Source organism: Rhinichthys klamathensis, unplaced genomic scaffold, assembly GCF_029890125.1.
Source record: "Rhinichthys klamathensis goyatoka isolate OS25496 unplaced genomic scaffold, OSU_Roscu_1.1 h1tg000973l_1, whole genome shotgun sequence".
NCBI classification, from domain to species: Eukaryota; Metazoa; Chordata; class Actinopteri; order Cypriniformes; family Leuciscidae; genus Rhinichthys; species Rhinichthys klamathensis.
The window spans coordinates 399,332-407,944 of NW_026607285.1; positions in this window are offsets into that span (position 1 = coordinate 399,332).

The following is an 8,613-nucleotide window of genomic DNA, read 5'->3' on the forward strand; positions in this document are numbered from 1 at the left end:
AAATAAGAGGACACACTGAAAAAGAGCTGACAGAGGAACCGTGTCGCTTTGTCTTCTTGGTGTTCTCTATGTGCTGCTGCGTAAATCACCAAATGTGCTAGTCACGTGACCACAGCTGATCACACTCACATTTCAATTGATTGGAGATGTTTTGAATGTTGTTGCATTTTATAACGCTGCATTTTATAAGTAACGTTGTTTGCAAATTGTAGACACGCAGTGGACTTTTTGTAACCATCAACAACGATCAGGCACAGTTTATCATCTTTAAGATCACGTACCTTACTTGGCTAACCCAGTGCAGTTGAATGTTTATTAACTTTCTGTAACGTCACTTCTTTCGTGAAGTGTTGATTTTTCCTGTAACATTTGTTATAATTGAAATCGTTGTCTGGTGTGTTTTTTTTTATGTAAAAATTTAAAAACGCAGAATATTTTCTGTATGCCTAAAGGGTTAAGTTTAGAGAGATACGGGATAGTAGGCCCTATGGCGTCTGTACAGTATAAAAATATTTATGTCTATGAAGAGTCCTCATAAAATACAAATATCCGACGCGTGTGTGTGTAGCCTATGTAAACTGTAGGCAAGGCATACAATAACCAAGATTTCGTAGTTTTCAAGTGTACAAGTTTTTTTTAGATGTCCAGCAGGTGGCGTAAAAGCTATCCTTCCGACACAACAGTATAAAGATCCCTGCTGTGGGGGGGAAAACATCTTAAAATTGCCTACGCTGTTTTGCTCTAAGGTGGTTTAAACATTTCTCACAGTCCTGGTCAATACTTGACTGATTTTGGGTGGCTGGTCAGCAGGTCTCCCAGCCTGACTTGCTGAAAAGTGCCCTAAATTCTTCTATGACCAGCAAACCATCTTAGCATTGTTTAAGATGTTGTAAGCTTTTTTTCCTTTTAACATAAAGCATTAGTTCTAGCACACAAGATCTTTTGTTCAGATATTTAAAAACGCATAATTCTGGTGGGGTTGGCATGTGTATGCCTAGCTAGGCTAAGGGTACGTTTACACGACAACGATGTGCTAAAAACGGAAACGTTTTTAAATTAACTTTACTTGTATACATATGCGCATGATGTTTTCACAAATTCTCATTTTTCAGTTTACACGAAGATGATAACGGTATCGTATTCAAAAACCTAAACTTTGAAACCCGTTTTCAAAAGTTAGCGTTTTCAGGCCCCCCAAACGCCATTGTTATGTATGCTTAAATGAATGCCCAAAACGCATAAAAGGTTTTCAGTTTTTAGTTCCATTTTTTGTCGTGTAAACGCCCCCTAAAAGTGCAAGTTTTTGTATACTGTTATTGTCTCTGTGTAAACTACAAAACCGTGAATTTGTGAAAACGGTGGCGTCATGCGTAAGCGTATTACGTGTTCAGTCTATAGGTGCGTGGTGTTTCTTTACAAAGTGACATTGCCAAGCACTGGCCTGGCATGGATAACACAGCATTTTTAATCGGTTTCACGGATCTGTGTGAACGGGGATCGTTTTGACAGTGTTGTCGCCTGTATGCTAAAACCGTTTATAGTACATCGTTGTCGTGTAAACGTGTCCTGAAACACGTTTCCAAAAGTTTGCTTTTTTAAGCCCCCAAAACGGTGTTTACATGTAAATGAACGCCCAAAACGCATAAAAAGTTTTTGTTTTTAGTTCAAAACGGGGTCATGTAAACAGCCCCTATGACTCCTCTTGAGCAGTCCTTACTGGACTCTGTTACATGATTAGTACAAGTGCATTTTATGTTTGGTTTGGTTTGTATTAGAAGTGGGACTTGGTGACAACTTAAACATAATTTGATTATGACACAATTATCTTCAACATCTCCAGTGAGTTTTCACTATTACATCAGTACTGACATTGTTTGACCTGCTTGAACCATTAAAGTCCATGTGTCATTTGTTTCTACCTATAGTTAAGGGAGAAGCTTGAACTGCTCCTCTTGTTGAATCATAAAGTGCTACTCCTCAATGCTGATTTGTTGCAAAAAGATATTGTAGGCAATTAGTGAGGTTTTTAGTTTGAACAAAGAGTCCTTTCAGTTTCTCATCGCACAAATAAACTTATTTTGTTGTTGTTGTCTAAACTCTCACAAGTCCATAAAAGAGTATAAGCCTACACCAAATGCTGCTTCTCTCAGGGAATATATCCAATTACTTCTTTCCTGACAGTATCACAGGATCATTATTTATGAAAACCACCCTAACACTGGGTTCCCAAGGTCCTCCAGCTTGTTCTCATATGGGTCAGGGCTGTGTAGATTTTGATGGTGTGGCTGTAGTCCACTAGTAACCACTAGTAATTCTAGCATTACAATAGAGTTAAAGTGGGAGTCTCATTGAAAATAGCAATGTGTGTGTCTATGTGTGTGACTGAGGTCAGGGGAGTGGACCCACCTTTTCCTCAAGTACAGACAACAGTCACAGGAAAAGGCAAGGCTGGAAGGCATACATTCATGTGCACTTAGCACTTGCACATGCATGGAATATACACGTTTATAATATGACATGTTTGGTGATAAATAAAATCATTTAGATGAGAGGCAAAACTGATAGGGAGCATATCTATACATTAATTTAAGAGGAGCACAGGTGCAATAAGTTACAAAATGACTATTTGCCATTCTGATTGCTAAAGAAAGGCTGTCGCTTATGGGGAGCCCTTCTGAAAGCGGAAGGGTGGTGTGTAAAAGAGGAAGCTTTAGGGTGTGTTCGTGATCATAGCCAAAGCACTTCCTGGTTCAGTGTGCAGCACGAGTAACTTAGTCGGGGGTTGTTCACTTCCTCTTAACTCACTTGGTTGCTTCCTGTCTGACCAAGAAAGCAATGTGTGGTCTAGAGTGTATTTACACAGACTGGCCAGAACATGCTGGAGTGAGTTGGCTGATAGTTGTGAATGGATACGGGATGAATAAACAGTCAAATATGGAACAGAGAAGATGTGAGTGTCTCTGTCAGTAAACAAAGGCTAAAAAAAAGTAGAGGGACTTTTTTTTTTTTTGGTAGCCTTTCTAATGACCTTTGTGAGATTGGCCTGGTGGCTCAGGGAGGTAAATGCCATTAGTAATGTGTTCAAAACTCAAATTAAATATGAGAAAACTGGAAATATACGGACCCATGAAAAGTTTTCTTGTTGAAGAGAAATGGATAGAATGAAGAGTATTTGTGAGGGGATTTGAACAACCCAGAGATATTTCAACTACCACTTGAGCGCCACTAAAATTGACTAATTTTACTGTTGGCAGCAGACATTGTATATTTTGCTTAAAGTGTAGTATGTTTGAGAAATTACAGTATAAGGAAGAACTACATGCAGGAACATATTTCTATTTAATTTACTTCAATTTCAACTTTAGTAATTGAAAATGCTTAAATCAACAACAGAAATGAGGACTCATATACACTCACCTAAAGGATTATTAGGAACACCTACTAATACTGTGTTTGACCCCCTTTCGCCTTCAGAACTGCCTTAATTCTACGTGGCATTGATTCAACAAGGTGCTGAAAGCATTCTTTAGAAATGTTGGCCCATATTAATCGGATAGCATTTTGCATTTGATGGAGATTTGTGGGATGCACATCCAGGGCACGAAGCTCCCGTTCCACCACATCCCAAAGATGCTCTGTTGGGTTGAGATCTGGTGACTGTGGGGGGACCATTTTAGTACAGTGAACTCATTGTCATGTTCAAGAAACCAATTTTAAATGATTCGAGCTTTGTGACATGGTGCATTATCCTGCTGGAAGTAGCCATCAGAGGATGGGTACATGGTGGCCATAAAGGGATGGACACGGTCAGAAACAATGCTCAGGTAGGCCGTGCATTCAAACGATGCCCAACTGGCACTAAGGGGCCTAAAGTGTGCCAAGAAAACATCCCCCACACCATTACACCACCACCACCACCAGCCTGCACAGTGGTAACAAGACATGATGGATCCATGTTCTCATTCTGTTTACGCCAAATTCTGACTCTACCATCTGAATGTCTCAACAGAAATCGAGACTCATCAGACCAGGCAACATTTTTCCAGTCTTCAACTGTCCAATTTTGGTGAGCTCTTGCAAATTGTAGCCTGTTTTTCCTATTTGTAGTGGAGATGAGTGGTACCCGGTGGGGTCTTCTGCTGTTGTAGCCCATCCGCCTCAACGTTGTGCGTGTTGTGGCTTCACAAATGTTTTGCTGCATACCTCGGTTGTAACGAGTGGTTATTTCAGTCAAAGTTGCTCTTCTATCAGCTTGAATCAGTCGGCCCATTCTCCTCTGACCTCTAGCATCAACAAGGCATTTTCGCCCACAGGACTGCCGCATACTGGATGTTTTTCCCTTTTCACATCATTCTTTGTAAACCCTAGAAATGGTTGTGCGTGAAAATCCCAGTAACTGAGCAGATTGTGAAATACTCAGACCAGCCCGTCTGGCACCAACAACCATGCCACGCTCAAAATTGCTTAAATCACCTTTCTTTCCCATTCTGACATTCAGTTTGGAGTTCAGGAGATTGTCTTGACCAGGATCACACCCCTAAATGCATTGAAGCAACTGCCATGTGATTGGTTGATTAGATAATTGCATTAATGAGAAATTGAACAGGTGTTCCTAATAATCCTTTAGGTGAGTGTATATATATACACATGTATTCACATACACATATATTCACACACACACACACACACACACACACAGGACTTAATAAGGCAACTAACAAGACACATGTGTAACATAGTAACTGATGCACTTAGGGTCCGTTTACACGACAACGACACGCTTAAAACGGAGATGTTTTTTCTTTGAGTTTTCCGTGTACAGACGACACCATTGTCAAAACGATCCCCATTCACACGGATCCGAGAAAACAACTAAAAACGCTGTATTCTGCTGCCAGGCCATTAGATGGCGATGAAACACTATAGACTAAACATCTAATATGCATCGTATTCAGAGATTTGCGTTTTTGTTGTTTACACGGACACCGTTTTATAGAGGTGGAGCCAGGGTGCCAGAGAATAGAGGTGGAGCCAGGGTGCCAGGGTGCCAGAGAATAGAGCTGGAGCCAGGGTACCAGAGAATAGAGGTGGAGCCAGGGTGCCAGGGTGCCAGAGAATAGAGGTGGAGCCAGGGTGCCAGAGAATAGAGCTGGAGCCAGGGTGCCAGAGAATAGAGGTGGAGCCATGGTGCCAGAGAATAGAGCTGGAGCCAGGGTGCCAGAGAATAGAGGTGGAGCCAGGGTGCCAGAGAATAGAGGTGGTGCCAGGGTGCCAAAGAATAGAGGTAGAAACAGGGTGCCAGAGAATAGAGCTGGAGCCATGGTGCCAGAGAATAGAGGTGGAGCCAGAGAACAGAGCTGGAGCCAGGGTGCCAGAGAATAGAGCTGGAGCCAGAGAACAGAGCTGGAGCCAGGGTGCCAGAGAATAGAGGTGGAGCCAGAGAACAGAGCTGGAGCCATGGTGCCAGAGAATAGAGGTGGAGCCAGGGTGCCAGAGAATAGAGCTGGAGCCAGAGAACAGAGCTGGAGCCAGGGTGCCAGAGAATAGAGGTGGAGCCAGAGAACAGAGCTGGAGCCAGGGTGCCAGAGAATAGAGGTGGAGCCAGGGTGCCAGAGAATAGAGCTGGAGCCTGGGTGCCAGAGAATAGAGGTGGAGCCAGGGTGCCAGAGAATAGAGGTAGAAACAGGGTGCCAGAGAATAGAGCTGGAGCCATGGTACCAGAGAATAGAGGTGGAGCCAGAGAACAGAGCTGGAGCCAGGGTGCCAGAGAATAGAGCTGGAGCCATGGTGCCAGAGAATAGAGGTGGAGCCAGAGAACAGAGCTGGATCCAGGGTGCCAGAGAACAGAGGTGGAGCCAGAGAACAGAGCTGGAGCCAGGGTGCCAGAGAATAGAGGTGGAGCCAGGGTGCCAGAGAATAGAGGTGGAGCCATGGTGCCAGAGAATAGAGCTGGAGCCAGGGTGCCAGAGAATAGAGGTGGAGCCAGGGTGCCAGAGAATATAGCTGGAGCCATGGTACCAGAGAATAGAGGTGGAGCCAGGGTGCCAGAGAATAGAGGTAGAAACAGGGTGCCAGAGAATGTAGCTGGAGCCATGGTACCAGAGAATAGAGGTGGAGCCAGAGAACAGAGCTGGAGCCAGGGTGCCAGAGAATAGAGCTGGAGCCATGGTGCCAGAGAATAGAGGTGGAGCCAGGGTGCCAGGGTGCCAGAGAATAGAGGTGGAGCCAGGGTGCCAGAGAATAGAGCTGGAGCCAGGGTGCCAGAGAGTAGAGCTGGAGCCAGGGTGCCAGAGAATAGAGCTGGAGCCTGGGTGCCAGAGAATAGAGGTGGAGCCAGGGTGCCAGAGAATAGAGGTAGAAACAGGGTGCCAGAGAATGTAGCTGGAGCCATGGTACCAGAGAATAGAGGTGGAGCCAGAGAACAGAGCTGGAGCCAGGGTGCCAGAGAATAGAGCTGGAGCCATGGTGCCAGAGAATAGAGGTGGAGCCAGAGAACAGAGCTGGATCCAGGGTGCCAGAGAACAGAGGTGGAGCCAGAGAACAGAGCTGGAGCCAGGGTGCCAGAGAATAGAGCTGGAGCCAGAGAACAGAGCTGGAGCCAGGGTGCCAGAGAATAGAGCTGGAGCTGCTGCAGCTGAGGACTAGGTGGGGCCAGAGGGAAGGAGCCCAATAGAACTGAAGGCGTGGAGGGCCGAGATGCAGACGAAAGCCACGAAGTCCGTGGCAAAGGCAGAGTGACGACTGTCCAAGGCAGAGCATGAGGGACAAGGAAGCCAGATGGAGCCATAAGGACAAGGTCCCAGGTAGAGTTTACCGGTCGACACGTCGAGGTGGAGTGGTGGGCTTGGAGGCTCGCGGTGCAGCTAGAGGGTCGACACATCAGAACAGATCTGGCGAATTGGAAGCCCAAGGCGGATCCAAGCTGCTAGGTGGAGCCAGCAAATGATGAGTCGAAGGGCTGAACGGAGTCTATGGAGACAGGGCCGAAGAAGTGGATAGCACAGGCCGATACGGGACATGAAGGGGACCAAATCAAGAAACCTCTGTGTGTGCTCCTCAAGGGACAGATCCCCCTGTTAGAGGAAGAGGATCTGAACTGCTGCTAGATCCATTTCTTTTGGTTAGTCAGCAAAGGGTTGCAAAAAGGATGGATCAATTTGCAAGCAGTTTTCTTTAATGAAAATAAACTCAAAATTACACTTCTTCAGGCTAAAAATAGAACAATACATAAAGTGAGATGAGATCTGACAACAATAACTGAAAATGAGGGCTATATATACAGCAAGAAACACAATTGGGACTAAACAAGGTAATTAACAAGACACAGGTGAGCCCCATGAGGGCAAATCAAAAACCATTGTTACCGATGAACTAAGAAAAAACACTGCATGCATGGCATATAAAAATGAAAGGCAAATTCTAAAAAATAAGCTGCAGGAAATGGAAAATAAAACAGTCAATAGAAAGTCTTCTGTCTAAAAAACGTGGGAGAATTCCGATCCAATATGTAATCTTCTTGAGGTTTTTGAAAGAAACAAAAAGTACGTTAAGAATATAGTTGTTTTTTTTGTTTGTTTTTTTTTGAGTCAAATATTTCCCATAAATTCTTCACACTCCAGTTTAGTTGGTGGCGGTAATGCACCAAAAACTGGTCTACCAACCATCAATAAACTGAAAAAGAATAAGAATAAAAAAAAGAACTAAGGCTGCATCCGAAATCGCATACTTTCTACCATTTGTTGGCAAAAAACAGTATGTAACATGTCTGAATTTACAGTACTAACAGTATAGATAAGAGTATAGGCAAAAAGTACCCGGATGATGACCTACTATTCTAAAGTGTGTATACGATAGACACTTTATTATCCCATGAGGAGAATGAAAGTAAAGTGATTTTGTGAATTTGTGAATGACAGTAAAGTGATGTAACTGATGCTGGTAGGTCACATGATAATGACAACATGGCAGATGTAGTATGTCTGGATTACAATCATACTATATGATGTATCTACACCCTAACCATCACAACCACCACATAGCATCTCAGGCTAAACCACTCATAACACCTAAGCAGCTACATAGAGAAACAACACAAACCACCGATGCACACCAGAATCATGGCCTCGACTTATGTGTAAGCAAAACTGTAGTTCTGTTTGTGCAGAGGTTCATTTGTTAAAAATGAGACCTCATATGAGAATTCATGAACATTTACAATATAAGCAGGTCAAACTAATGCAACATCGATGAGCTAAAATGCATTTGTTTGTATGCATGTATGTTTTAAAACTGTTTTAAACCGACTGTTAGTTTAGAGTTTTGTTAGGGAGAGAAAGGAAACAGAGAGTGAAGAGAAGACAAGAAAAAAGATCGAGCTGGAAGAGAAGCTGAGAGGAAAGAAAGAGTTGGATGCAGGGGGTGGGCAGAAGGAAAAGAGGGGAAACATTGGGAGGGGGGATCGGATGACTTAATCAGTGCACGCTACCACTCCAAATACTCTCCACCCCTCTCTCTCTCTCTCTCTCTCTCTCTCTCTCTCTCTCTCTCTCTCTCTCTCTCTCTCTCTCTCTCTCTCTCTCTCTCTCTCTCTCTCTCTCTCTCTCTCTCTCTCTC